Source organism: Camelus bactrianus, chromosome 20 (assembly GCF_048773025.1).
Source record: "Camelus bactrianus isolate YW-2024 breed Bactrian camel chromosome 20, ASM4877302v1, whole genome shotgun sequence".
NCBI classification, from domain to species: Eukaryota; Metazoa; Chordata; class Mammalia; order Artiodactyla; family Camelidae; genus Camelus; species Camelus bactrianus.
Window position 1 is genome coordinate 19,501,910 of NC_133558.1, and position 14,708 is coordinate 19,516,617.

Here is a 14,708-nt window from a genome sequence, read left to right on the forward strand (position 1 = left end):
TTCATTTTCGGTCTTTCTTTATTGGGGGCAGCAAAAAGCTCAAGGAACTGGTGGGGCTTCTCATATTCTTAATTAAAACAGTTCCCCATGTGGGTACCCAAAGCCACCCTTGGTCACATTGGAAGAGAGTAGAGAAAAATAAGTAGGATTGCAGGTGAGTTTGTTCCTTTTCCATTTAAAAAATCCTTTTATTGTTGTTGGTATAATGATGTTGTACAATTAAAAATAATTAGAGATGGAAAAAGAGTTGCCATAGGTTTTCATAATAACAAAGGAAAGAGCAAAAAACACAATAAAACAAGGATTTACATGTATTATTCAATATAACCCACTTCTAATTCTGTGAAGTGATCAGATATTACTATACTAGGTTAACCAAAAAAAAACCAAAAACAAAACAAACAAACAAACAAAAAAAAAGTTAAGAGACTCAAGAGTGCCCAAAGCAAGATCACACAGCTAGTGGAAGCCAGGTCCTCTGACACCCGGCACAGCGCTCGCTCTACTATGACAAGTTGAGCAAGGAAGGGGCCTCAGAGATCAGGTGGTTGATCCTCCCAGCACATCACATTTCTCGTACACAACACGTACACATCAAGAGAGAGTGGTCACAGGGCAGGGGGGAGGCTACAGCTCAGTGGTAGAGTGCATATCTAGCATGTGTCAGGTCCTGGGTTCAATCCCTAGTATTTCTATTAAAAATAAATAAACCTCTCCCCACCCCCCAAAAAAGAGTGAGTGGTTGAATACCTTCAGTGACAGAGAACTATCCACCAACAAAGCTCATTCCTATGCTGTCTTTTCTTTTTTTTAAATCCTTGATACTGAACTGAATTCTGTCTCCCAGAAGCTTTTACAAAAAGTGACTAATTTCTGACCTCTTTGGTCAAACAGAGTAAGTATAATTCTTCATATAACAGCCCCCAAATATTTTTAAATCACTGTAGTCATAAGTAAGGTACACTGCATCAAAATATATGTCTGTTTTCAGGTCAGGTAGTCCCCGTGTCCTAGCCTGCCATTACCAGAAACATGTTCTCCCTAATGACACTTGGAGGAGGTATATTAATTTATTAACTCAAATGATACTTATTTCGGTTCAGTATCTGCCAGGAACTGGGGATGCTTTAATGAGAAAGTCAAATATGCCCTACGTGTTTAGACACTAAATAATCAAGTGGAAAGACAGGCATCTGGAGTGTAGAGGATGGGTGCCCACCCTAGTCTGAGAGCAGCTCAGGACGTCCTCCCTGAGGAGGTGGCATTGAAACTGAGCCCTTAGGATGAACAGGAGTTGACAGGGCAGGTGTGGTCTATATGGAGGGAAACCACTGATGAGAAGTCCTGTATGTATATTGGCCAGTGTTGGGGGTTCGTGGGACTGACCAGGTCCAGGGAGGCTGGAGGCAGCTGGACATGGTGCTGAAGGGTGCGGGCTCCATCTAAAAAGCCTGGACCCAGCATCTCCTGTCCCACCCACTTAGCTGTGTGACCCCAGCAGGTGACTGACCCCAGTGCCCTTCACTTTCCTCATCTGTAAAATGGGTGAGGATTTTAGAGACAAGGTGAGGACTGGCTGAGCTGAGACCTATGAGGTGCTCAGAACAGTGCCGGGCACACAGCTGATGCTCAACCCTGTTTGCTCTGGTGGCAGGAGGGGAACAAGATGGGACAGAGAGGGGAGGCTGAGGAGAGAGGCTGGGCCCTGGGAGCCCTCCTCCCCTTTTGCTGGAAACAGAGAAGCACAGGTGAGCTTCCATTCTGAAACACTCCCCTCCATCCGCACGTGGAAGAGACTGGAGAGGATGAGAGTGTGTGTGGGGACTAGAGAGGATGCTCCTGGGGAGGCCCCGCACCAGTGGCCGAGATGACCCCTCTCCATCCCAAACCCTCCTCTTCCCGCCTCAGGTCCTGTTCACATTCCTCACCGCATCCTCCTCCTGCCACAGAGTCACCGTTGAGAAGGAAATGCTGAGCGCACCGTGGACGGCAGTCACGGCAAGCGGGCCCACTGCGGGGGACCTCCTGGGAGAGGTGACCTGCAGGGTCTGCCTGGAGCACGCGCCGGACCCTGTGAGCCTCTTCTGTGGCCACAGCTCCTGCCAGGCCGGCGTCACCGGGTGCCGCGTCACTTTCAGATCCACCGAGGAAGCCCTGTGCTGTCCCTTCTGCAAGCAGCCATTTCAAGAGGGGACCTCGGGCCCAACTGGATTCTGGCCAGTTTGGTCCCCAGCCTCCTAACACTGGAGCCCAGGGGTGAGAATCCAGCACAGGAAGTCTGGTTCTGTGAGCAGCACAAGGAAAGGATCTTTTTCTATTACCAGGACCAGCAATTCTTGTGTGCACTTTGCAAAGACCTCACAGAGCACAAATGCCACTCGGTGCCGCAGAACGAGGAAGATGCCAGGTCTTACAAGGTAGGTAAACCCTTTTACTGTCTTGTCTAAACTAGGTATGAACCTTGGGGTAGCTTGCTCTATTACTGCCTTTTGCATTGTTATAGAAAAATTAACTACTGTACTCTAAACACAATTCTGAGTGCAACAACAGCTTTCAATCCTGGATTATACTGGTAAAAGTTACTTGTGAAGGCACACTACAGTACTTCACTTCTAAAATCCCCAGGCACTAGGGACCTGAGAATTCTCTACATGCACAACATAGAAACATCAGTGTTACTACAGGATTTCACATTACCCTCTGGAATTCCCTAGAGAATTTGGGGTGTGAAGGAAACATTACTGGACACAAAGCTGAAAATGGCCAAGAAGGCCTTGGGCTTTGGTTTGAATTGAGCTTTACTATCCAGGCAAATAAAAATACCATATGACTTCTAGGAATGTTAAATCTGGGTATATTAATCAGGTCTCTTTTTGGCTGAAAATGGCAAAACCTAACTCAAGCCTGTCAAAATAGGGATTTATTGTCCTATTTAACAAATTAAAGGAAGAGCCGGGATGCAACTGAACCTCAGGTATTACTAGAACCAAGGACTCAAATGCAATTAAGACTCCTCTTCTTTTATCTCCTCTTTTCTCTGTATTGTTTCAATTTTTTCAAACTTACTTGTCTAAGCTGTAATCATAGCCACCTCTATCTTAAGTTCTTAACTCTCATCTTTGCCAACAAAGAAAGAAAGGGTCACTCTTTCTGGTCCAGAAGCAGAAAATTTCAAGAAAGAACCCTGAAACAAGGGTCTGAATATGGGCATATCTCTGCTGTGGAGAGCTGAGACACCAGCTGAAGAGTAAGCTAGCAGCAAGCGATCCTCAGTTTAGGAGCTGATCTAGGAATCAAAGATCCTAGTCTATCAGCGTTATCAGGATAGAATATATTATGCTGCAGTAACAAACAACTCACATATCCCAATGGCTTAAAACAAAACATTTTCCTTCTTTCCCATGCTATCTGTCTACTGCAGATTAGTGAGGGTGGCTCCGTTCATTGTGGTCACTTGGAGATCCAGGCTTACAGAACAGCCACCATCTTCAACTCAGGTGACTGCTATGCCAATGGGGAGAGAGCTGTGGAGGATCCTGCATCCACAATTAATGCCCAGTACAGGAGAGATCTTCTGCTAATAACCCATTGGCCAGCACTAACTTGGCACCCGCCCCCAAAACACACAACAGTAAGACCAGAAAGTGCAATCCCACCAGAAGCCTAGAAAGGGGAAAATCCAAAATATTTGGTGGACAACTCTGCCACAGCACACCTTAGCTACACTCAGACTAGTTTCATCAACTGTAGTTGGGGATGGGGATGGTGTTGCTCAGGAGACTGCTAAAGAGATGGATGTTTTTATTTGAAACACAGTAGAGAGTGAAACGGCATTTTCTGGAAGAATGGAGAAACTATATTGGTTAGATTAAAACAAAGTTTATTACACTGAGCAAAATGTGGATAAAAAGTTATTTTCCTAAAAGAAAACTTTAATCAATCTATATGTTTCTTTGAATCCGTATCTTGGAACCCTGGGCAAAACTGGTCCTAAGTTTTTCTTCCAAAACTTTTTCTTTTCTTTCTTTCTTCTTCTTTTTTTAATGGAGGTAGTGGAGAACTGAACCGAGGACCTCATGCATGTTAAGCACAGGCTGTACCAATGAGCTGTACTCCCACCCTCCACCAAAACTTTTTTTTTATAATTAAGTATTACATTATGGGCTTTTTTTTTTTTTTTCAAGCATCACTTATTTGGCAAAGGAAAACTTTTTTTTTTTTTAGACCAGGACTCTCACCCACAGATCTGTTCTTTGAGGTCAGTAACTTGTGGAATAATAATAAAGAACCTTATTGAGCATGCCTTGCATGCTGGCACTGGTGTGCTCAGTGCTTCCATTTTTCTCAATATACTCATAATTTATTATCCCTATTTTACTGCAATAAAACTGAGCTTGGAGAAATTATGTGATTTACTCAAGGTTGAACAATAAGGAGGCAGAGCCAGGATTTGAACCCAGTTTTCCTTTATCTGAAAGATCTTACTCTTTGCTGCATCACACTCTACAATTTTTCAAAGTGATCTAATAATGACAACAAAAAATCAGTCAACTTTATGAGCCTACTGAGTGGTAAGCTGCTCTTCATGGGTCACCTAGTGGCAGAGTGAACTCAATGCAAGATTTCTGCCCCTTCTCCCTCTTTTAAGTGAACTCTCGCTCTATGGTGATAGACCCTCCACTTCTTGTTCCAGAGGCCATGTCACTTGATTTGGAGCGACACCAGGGAAATCTGGGAGTGGTTTTAGCACCAAGAAAGAGCATCCACGATACCCAAGGCGAAGCCCACTGTTGCAGCTAAAGAGAGTGGGTTTACACCTGGCATTTTAAAACAAGGAGGTGCTTTTTCCTTTCCACTCTAAGAAGGCTGGGAAGCTCTTTAGCACCTTTCCCTCCCCACTTGTGACAGTCTCTTGGCCCTCAGACTCTCCACAGGCCTAGGAGAGAAGAGCTTTCCTGAGGTCCTAAGGATCCCTGAAAATCGTTCTCAGAGGCTAATATAAAAGAATTTGTAACTTTTGAGCAAAAAGGACCTTTTGTATTTTCTGTGGATTTTGATGATCTGGATTCTTTCCTTTTTCAACTTCTGTGAAGTTAGAGAATTGACAGATGGTCATATCACTGAAACTCTGTCAATACTTGGTATCTTCTCCAATATTTTCCAATCGTAAGATGTGGGAACCCAACCTGATAGAATAAATACCTGGGGATAATCAAATCACCATTTTTACTTTTCAGGATTCTTTTACAGGGAAATAGTCCCACTTTTGGCCTCCATGGGCTGAAGCCACAGCTAACCCTGTATCTTTGAAATGAACATGGCTTTCATGTGATCTCTCATGCAAAATTGCCCAGAAATGAGCTTTTAATCACCAGGGTCACTGGTTCCTATCATTTACTGGCCATCAGTAAGGGGACAGAAATGGCAGCCTCCCTGCTATCACATCCAGGTGATTCTTGAGGACAGTAAGAGATCTGTGTTCTCCACATATCAACTGGATCAGCTCCACTGGTCTCAGCAGGAGTCAAGGGATTTATGTACAGTTCCTAAATATCATCATTCCATTTCTAGCCCATAACCCTTCCCTGCTCAAACTTCCTACATCTAAAGCAGTGGACCTCAAATGTTAGTGTGCACAGGAACCCAGGGTGCTTGCTAAAGCACAGATTCCTGCAGAGAGCCAGATACAGTCCCTCTAGAGCAGAGCTTAAGAATTTGCTTCTTAAGAAGAGCTCTAGATGTTTTCAGATCACACTTGAGAAAGAAGGTCCAAGAGCAGCGATTTTGAAATGTTAATACATTAGCAAATTCTCTGTGGATCTTGTTAAAATGATCTTGCAAATCTGGTGCTGGGCCTGAGATTCTGTATTTCTAACAAACTCCTAGATGAAGCTGATGCTGCTGTCCTTTGACAAACATGCTTTGAATAGTCAGGATCCAACAGATCTCCAATCTTTATCTAGGCCTAAGAGAGCAAAATTACCAGGAATAAACATTGTCTTAAACTTCCCTTTATTCTCTGGTTAGTAGACTCACTCTCTCACCTCCAGTGAGCTAGATTCCCATGGACAAGAGGTTACTGCTCTAGCTTGCATATCCTTAGTTTCTCAATATGGAATTCTACCCACAGCAATAGCGTGTGTTGAAGATGGTGGCTACCAAATACTTCTCCAGTCCTAATCTCCTTAATCCCAAATCTGAGCTCAGTCTTGCCAGCACCTCTAGAGTAAATCATAAGGTCTGAGACCTCAGCAACAAGAGAAGTAGAGCTGGACTCACTGAGACAGCCAAAGGAAAAGAGACTACAAGGAGAGATGGAGAAATGCAAAAGAACAGAAAATCTGACTCTACCGCCTGGGTAGTGCCTTTCATTCTCCTGTGGTTTCCAGTCAGTCATTAGCAGATCATCTGCCATGTTGTTTTTCTTCAAAAATGAATGAAAACTCAAACCTGCATTTGGGAAACAGAAACTTTCAGGAAACTCAGGGACATCTTTCAGGACCATGGAGAGCAAAAAGAAGTCACTCCCACAAATCAGGAGTTCCACACCCAAACGAATGAGGAACTGTCACATCTCAACATACAGATGAAGGAAAGAAAGAATAAAAGGTAGTGGGGTCATCAATGGAGAGCATTCAGGTGAGGTACAAAGACTTGGAACATAAGTTCCAACAGGGCCCTAGTCTAAACTCCTCATAGGAGGGGTGCTCTTGAGCCAGAGAAGCAAATTCTCCATCCCTTCATGATAGCCAGCAGCTCTCTTCAGCCAATTCTCTCAACAAGAATCTGTAGGGAATTGAGACTTTTTCAATTTCTTTGGATGAAATACATACAAAAAGAACATTTGGTTGATGGTCCTAAAAAGAGTTTTACAAATGAGAACCAAAATATCATAAATGTACAGTATCTCACATAGGTAGAATAACACAAGAGTTGCCAACTTAGGTTTAATCCTTGGATCTCCTGAACCTGTGCAGTGTTTGTTCTTTATGGTTGTTAATTGGTTAAAGATCTAGTTTCCTGGCTCTGCCCTACACCAGCTGTGTGACCTTACGCAAATTATTCATTCATTCCAACTTGGTTTCCTTCTTTGAGCTAAGGCCTCCTATGTGTCAGACACTTTTAGGGGATGGGAAAACAGACAATTTCTGCTCTCAAGTAGCACCCAGTCCAGTGGAGGACAGATAAAAAATATATAATTCAAGAACACTATAAAAGTACAAAAGTAGTGCAGAGAGAAATATTAACAAATTGGAGAGGGGAGCAAGATAAGGAGGAATCCAGGAAGAAGTAACAAAGGCATCAAGCTGTGAAACAGGGCACTAGATTTAGGGAACTACATATAGTTTAGATAGATGATAATTTGATGGTGGGGATAGCTGGAGTAATAAAACCTTCCACATACTGATGTTGTGGAAGCCAAAGGAGACAAAGCACTATATAGGTAAATATTAGCTACTATTATGGCAAAGAGCTACTCCTATAATGGAAAAAAAAATTCCTTAATTCAACAAACATTTATAGAATACCTTCTATATACTCACTGTACTGGGAGCAGTCTCTTCTCCTTTTGGTCCCCTCCCTAAAGTAGGGTCAGCTTGAGAATCAAGAAACCAAATTCTGCACTCTTTCCTAGGAGACAAAAGTGCCCCCTCTATGCATATCAAGTAAGGGGGTAGGCGAGAGCCTGACAATCCCTTGATTCCTCTACTAAAGTGTCATTTAGATGAGTACACTTTGCACTTGTGTGATCTGAAAAAAGGCTTTGCCTACAGACCAAAGGATGCAAGCAATGACCTCTGGTATGATCCCTCTCCCCTTGGTACCAAGTAATCAGAAAAGATGCTATGATGACACAGAGTCAGATGATCAAAAGTGGCAAGTTTCTCAGGCTCAGCTGACAATGAGAGGGTACATAAAAGTGGTTAGAAGAATCATCTTTATGTCTGTTACTATTTTCAACCTGTTCTACTTAGTACTAATTCTCTTGGCTTCCAGTAACCAAATATGTACATAAGAACAAGTAGCAGCCATGGTTCTACAATTTGACAGTTCACTGACCTACTCAAGGACATCTGGAGGTTGTAGTGTCATGGAAACTTCCCTCTGGTGAAGTGTCTAGAGACACTAGTGAATTTTAATATTTATATCCTATATTGGGTTAAATAGTGTCTCCCCCAAAATTCATGTCCACCAGGAACCTCAGAATGTTACCTTATTTGGAAATAGGGTCTTTGCAGATGTATCAAGTTAAAATGAGGGCATACTGCATTAAGGTGGACCTTAATCCAATGACTGGCACCCTTATCAGAAGAGAGAATTTTGGTACCAGGCAGACGTCCAAAGAGAACCTCAGAAGAGAGAATTTTGGACACACACACACACACACACACACACACACGGAGAACTCCATGTGACAATGGACTGTTGCTTCTCTAAACCAAGGAACAAAGGATTGCCAGCAACCACCAGAAGCCAGGAGAGAGGCATAGAACAGATTCTCCCTCAGAGCCTCCAGAAGCCATCAACCTGACCAACACCTTGATTTCAATCTTCTGGCCTCCAAAACTGTGGGAGAATAAATTTTGCTGTTTTAAGCCAACAGTCTGTGATACCTTGTTACAGCCACCCTAGGAAACTAATACATACCCCAAATAGTACACGTTTCCCTTCCACGTGCCCTAGGAGTTGGGTTTTTTTTTTTTTATCTTATCAGATAGAAAAGGATAGATATGACCCTAGTAACTGTATTAGCACATGGAAAGGGGTACTCTAAGAGCAGCAGAATGAGCAATTCAAATCAAAACAGCACCTTCATAGGTGATGTAAAGGATAAGGGAACTTACTTCTAAAGGCTCTATAAGGTGAGACCTTTTAATCTCTGAAGTAGTTTTTTTTTTAATATCTACAAATTCTTTGACACTCTTCACTTCAGAAGGCAGAGGCTAATGCCCCTGCCTTTGAGCATGGGTTGTTCTTAGTGACCCACTTCTAACAAACAGAATGTGGCAGAGTTGATGAAGGGTGAATTCTGAGGCCAGGATATAAGGACGCTGTAGCTTCCTCCATGCTCTCTCTCTTAAGTCACTTGCTGTGGGGAATGTCAACAGTCATGTCATAAGGATGCTCAAGCAATCTTAATGGAAGATTTCTGTGGTGAGAAACTGAGGCCTCCTGTCAGCAAACAGCACAACTTGCCAGAGTTTCATCAGACTTCTCATCAGAAACCATGCAAGCTAGAAGACAAAGGAGTCACATTTCTAAAAGTGTTCAAAGAAACTCCTGATCTCTGGCCTTGTGAGGACTGATCAGCAGGTTTAGAGCAGGAGTTGATGCCTGGCCGACCTCCTTGCCTTTTCCTCCTCATCTTCATGCAGAAAGGATGATTTCTCATCTGCTCTCATCCATATGGAAGCTTAGCTGGCAAGTTCTGATGACGGGGGAGAGGGGTGAGGGAAAGCAGGCCTCAAGTGTTGAGTGGCAAGTTCAATTCAAGGAAGGGTAAGCAAATCAACAAGCTATTTCTGAGCTATTCCCTCCAATTAGATTCACAAAATTAAAAGTGGTATTTTAGTTTCCGACTCCTGGATCTCTTTCTTGTTCTAAAGCTGGCAGGGAGAAAAAAGGATGTTATTTATTATGACCCTAAAGATCACCACAAGAAAGAACAAATAAATGATTTTTTTTCCTAGCACAGGAGAAAGTTCACTATTTTCCTTTTCTTACCACTGACAACCAGGGAGTAACCTCCTACATACACTAGAATTCAACTTTTAATTATAAAGCAACAAATCTGCAATGAGGACCTATACTACCTATATTTAGAATCATAAAATAAATGATATTAAGTGTTTTTAGTTAGTGACAAAATCTTAATGAGTTAATTAAAAAATATATTTCAGGGAAGAGAGGGAAGCAAAAGACCAATTTAGAATACTACAAGGTGCAAAAATCCCATGCTCAGAAGTGTAATATAATGGCATAAATTCTGGACTAAGAGAGGCCATGGGAGGGTATAGCTCAGTGGTAGAGCACATGCTTAGCATGCACGAGGTCCTGGGTTCAATCCCCAGCACCTCCATTAAAAAAAAATAAACAAACAGGTAAACCTAATTACCTCCCTCCTCCCCACATCCACCCCTACCCTTCCAAAAAAGTGAGAGGCCAAAAACCCCATGCAAAGGAACGGTAGTGTAATGCTGGACAGGAAAGCCACAGGCCTGGCTAGCTGAGACTCGCTCTGCTTTCCTTGGTAAAGCTATGACACGCACTGTACTCCTCAGAATTTCCTGGCCAAGAAACTGTAGGGTAAAAGGAAAATCCCTTCCCCAATCCCTTACTACTCCTGGAAAAAAAAGCACTGTGCTCCTTCTCATTGTAAACATTTTCTTGCTAATTACTATGGAAAAGAGACAGGAACCAAGAACTTGGGGAATTTATTCTTTATTTATTGAGCATGTATGTGCCATAAATGTATTAGGTTCCTAGGGATGACAATTTTTATCCTTCAGTCTAATTAAGGAGACATATAAACAAAAACAAGATATGGGGTGAGGGCACATGTATAGATGTTATGAGAGCCAGAAAAGAAGTTCAGAGAACCAGCTAGGAATTAGAGAAATGACACCCTTATAAAGTTTTAAAAGGTAAGAACTGAAACAATGTTTGGGGAACTATGTAAAGCCCAGTGTGGCAGGTGCATGTGGAACAAAGAAATGAGTGCTGTGGAGGGGGCCAACTGTGTTTCATGCGGTACGTGCTATGCTAAGGAGTTTGGATGTGATCCTGAAGCCACTAGAAAGCTACTGAACAGTGGAGGAAGAAAATCAAATCTGTGCTTGAGCTGGAAAGGGGTCAAAAGGGGCAGGGAGCCTACTGACACAGATTCAGTAACACAGTAGTTGTGAGAGAGTGAGAGAAAAATCTCAGGCATATGTTGAGGTCTAGGTATGTGAGTTTCAGAAGGGATATAAGCCTGAAATAGATTTGGAGAATCTTTAGCATACAGATTAGCTTATCTCAAATGCACCTCTCTGGCCCAAATGCATAAGAATTATCTGGGGAAACCTGTGAAACCATACAGTGCCAGTAATACTTAAATAAACTCTATAGTTAAAAGTCTATTATTAGTAGTAGGTGATTATGGTGGGGATCTAGATGTGAGAAATGATCAAATATCAATTATTTCTTCTCTGTTCGAGCAATGAAGCACCTGGTTTGCTTATCAGAAACTGAGGGGAAATCTCCATTCATAATAGTAATAAAAATGATAAAAGAATCTGTTTTTTTAAAAACTGAAGATCTTACTGAAGAAATAAAACAAGACCTGAACAAATAAGAGAACAAACCACATTCTTGGCTGGAAAGACAGTATAAAAATATGCCAACTATACCCAAATTAAGTTATATATTTAATGCTTCTCCATGTAGAATCACAATAGGGGTTTTCTGAGGGAAGGAAATAGAAAAAATGATTTCAGAGCTTATACAGAATACACATCAAAGAACAACAAAGCAAAAGTATAAAAATAACAATAGAGACTTGTCTTCTAGATTTCAGAAAATACTATAAAGTCAATGAAATAAAATCTATGGTGTTGATATAAGAAGAGATAAATAGATGACATTAGAACAGAGAATCAAAAATCCAGAAATAGATCTATGACAGAATTTCATGTATGACAACTGTGATAGTTTAATTCAATGAAAAAAGAATTATTATTTAATAAATGGAGCTAGCACAACTAGCCATCCATCTAATGCATGCTGTTTCAACAGTAGCCACTAGCCACAGGTGGCCACTGAGCACTAAAATGTGCCTAGTCTGAATTGAGATTTGATGTAAGTACAAAATCCACACCAGATTTCAAAGACTTAGTATGAGAAAAGAACCGTAAAATAACTAACAAATATTTTAAACTGATTACATATAAGAATAAAAATACTTTTGATATAATGGGTTAAGTTGGTGAAATAAAACACACTAAGAAAATATGTATTTCACCTGTTTCTTACTTTTTTAATGCAGCTTCGACTAGAAAACAAAATTACATGTGTCTTGCATTTTACTTCTATTGAACAGCACTGCTCTAGAGAAAAATAAAGATCTTCCCATTATATCACATTCTTTTAAATAAAGATTTAAATGTAAAAAATAAAAAATACCATAAGAAAACCTAGGAAAGTAAATTAGAATCTGCGGGTCAGGCTGGATTTCTTAATAAGGACAGTATGCCCTGCGTGAGCATGTGTATGTATGTAGAAACTGGTAAGCAAAAGACAAACAACTCAACAGGAAAAACAGGTAAAGGACAGGACTGGAAATCCACAAAAAAACATATCCTGGTGGGGAGGGTATAGCTCAGTGGTAGACTGGGTGCTTAGCACGCCTGAGGTCCTAGGTTCATTCCCCAATATCTCCATTAAAAACAAACAAATTACCCAGCCCCGCAAAAATAAAATAAAACTTAGGAAAAAAATTTAAAAATCCCAATGACAAACATACAGTAATAACAAAAAGATACTTAAAATTACTGAGGAAGAGAAAATGTAATTTAAATAACTAAGACATCTTTTTATAGGTTAGAAAAAATAAAAACATAGATAATAACTATCCCTGTGGGATGTGGAAAGGGGAAAGCTCATACACTGCTGCCAAGGGAAATGTAAAGAATAACAGCCTTCTTAAAAAGCGGTAAGGCAATATCCATTAAAATTAGTAGTGCAGTCGTCCGTCACGGTAACGCGATCCACCGATGCTCAAGGCCCTTCTAAAAAATGGTGTAGTAGTCAGCTCTCCATTCTGGATACAGAACCAAGGATATGAAGGGCTGATTGTACGTAATATCCATCAACCCAAGAACCTTTCTCACAGTAATAAAATCACTAGCCCATAAGAAACATGCGTTCAAAGACCCTTTAACACTGTTCATGAAGTAGCAACAAAAAAAAAAAAGAAAGAAAAAAGAAACTAAGGCAAAAAAGGAAACTAAGTAAGTAACAACCAATAGAAAACTAAGTAAATGCCCACTTGCTGATAAAAGATTGGAAAATATACATTACCTGCAGAAAAAGATCTGTTACACATTAAAATTTTTCAGTGAAAAATATTAGCAAATATTTTTAAATATGAAAATATCAGCACAGGCTCCACTGTAGGGAAACAGACTATCTTATAATATGCTGGTGTGGGCATAGAGGTATTACCTTATGGGACAGAAACTGGAAGACTATCAGAATTTTAAATTTCCACGTCTTTTGACTCAGCAGCTCAGCTTCCTACTAATATATGGTATGACAATCTAAAGATACATATGCAAATACCTCAAGTCATGTTGTACACCCTGAACTAACAGTGTTATATATTGATTACATCTCAATAAAACTGGGGAAAAAAAGAGACATATGCAAGGACGTTCACTACAGACTTTATTTAGTAAGACTTAGAAAGATCCTAAATGTCTTCTCTAAAAAAATAGTTTAATAAATTATATGTCCACACAATGAAGTAAAAACAGACATGAAAAAGGAGCTGGGGGAAGGGTATAGCTCAGTGGTAGTTTGCCTAACATGCACAAGGTCCTGGGTTCAATCCCCAGTACCTCCATTAAAATAATAAACAAGCAAATAAGTAAAAATCTAATTGTCTCCCCCTCAAAATAAAACAAAACAAAACAAAAAGGAGCCAGCTCCCTGTGACTGAACTGGAAAGATAAAAGATACCAATGTAAAGCATAAAAAGCAAATTGACAACTATTTTTCTGTATGTTTGAAATTATTCATAATTTTTAAAATGAAAAAAAAAATGGTGGCAGAAAATTAGATGCTTTGCTTTTTTCTGAGTAAGAATTTCAGAAGTCTGGACAGTTGAACCCTCGCCCTCCCCATCCCACCATATCTGACCTCAACCAGTTTTCTACCTGCACTGCTATCCTTTTCCTCAATATGACTCAGTGGTTCCAAGCTATCTTCTGATATAAAAGATGTATCAGATATGTCTTCCTGATATAAAAACAATATTAAAGTGCATATTTTTAAAAATTTAAATTACCTTTCATATTATTATAATGCATTTTTGCATATTCCTATGTTGGAAATCCCTTGGTATAAATCAACATCACAAATCAGTGCTATTCCACCTCCCTAAACTACAATCCTTTTTAATTTTAGATAAGGAATACTTTTCCTTGTTCAAAGAATTTACTTGTATCCTAGTACATTCACAAATCTCAGCTGACCAAGTCTCACAGGTCATAACAAATTTGTGTTAAGAGCTCAAATTTCCTTTATTATTATTTTATGTGTTATCATATGGACAGATAGAAATAAGAGATCAAAGGATTGTGTTCACCATCTTGAAAAATACTGAGTACTTTATTATTTTATGTCAGTGGTCAGAAAACTACCATCTGCTACCTGTGTTTGTACAGCCCACAAGCTAAGGTATGTTTTCAGATTTTTAAATGATTGGGGGTAAAATCAAAAGGAGAATAAAGTTTCATGACATGTGAAGAATTTATATGAAATTCAAATTTCAGCAATGCTCATTCATTTAGTATATTCTAATGCTATTTTCACACTACAAAGACATAGTTGAGTAGGGGCAACAAAGCCAAAAATATGTCTTATCTGGCTCTTTACAGGAAAGGTTTGCCAGCCCGTTTTATGACATACTACATGTCCTTCGTAATTTTAGTTTTACCTAGACA

The 14,708-nt window shown here is 40.2% G+C and overlaps 1 long non-coding RNA gene across 1 annotated transcript in view; it reads right to left on the bottom strand.

Moving 5' to 3' along the window:
- Positions 1-14,708, bottom strand: part of LOC141574224 (uncharacterized) — a 16,466-nt gene continuing 1,758 nt past the window's right edge. Inside the window, exon 2 of the long non-coding RNA XR_012501037.1 lies at positions 1-9,608. This is a non-coding gene — a long non-coding RNA (uncharacterized LOC141574224). The remainder of the gene's footprint in view (positions 9,609-14,708) is intronic.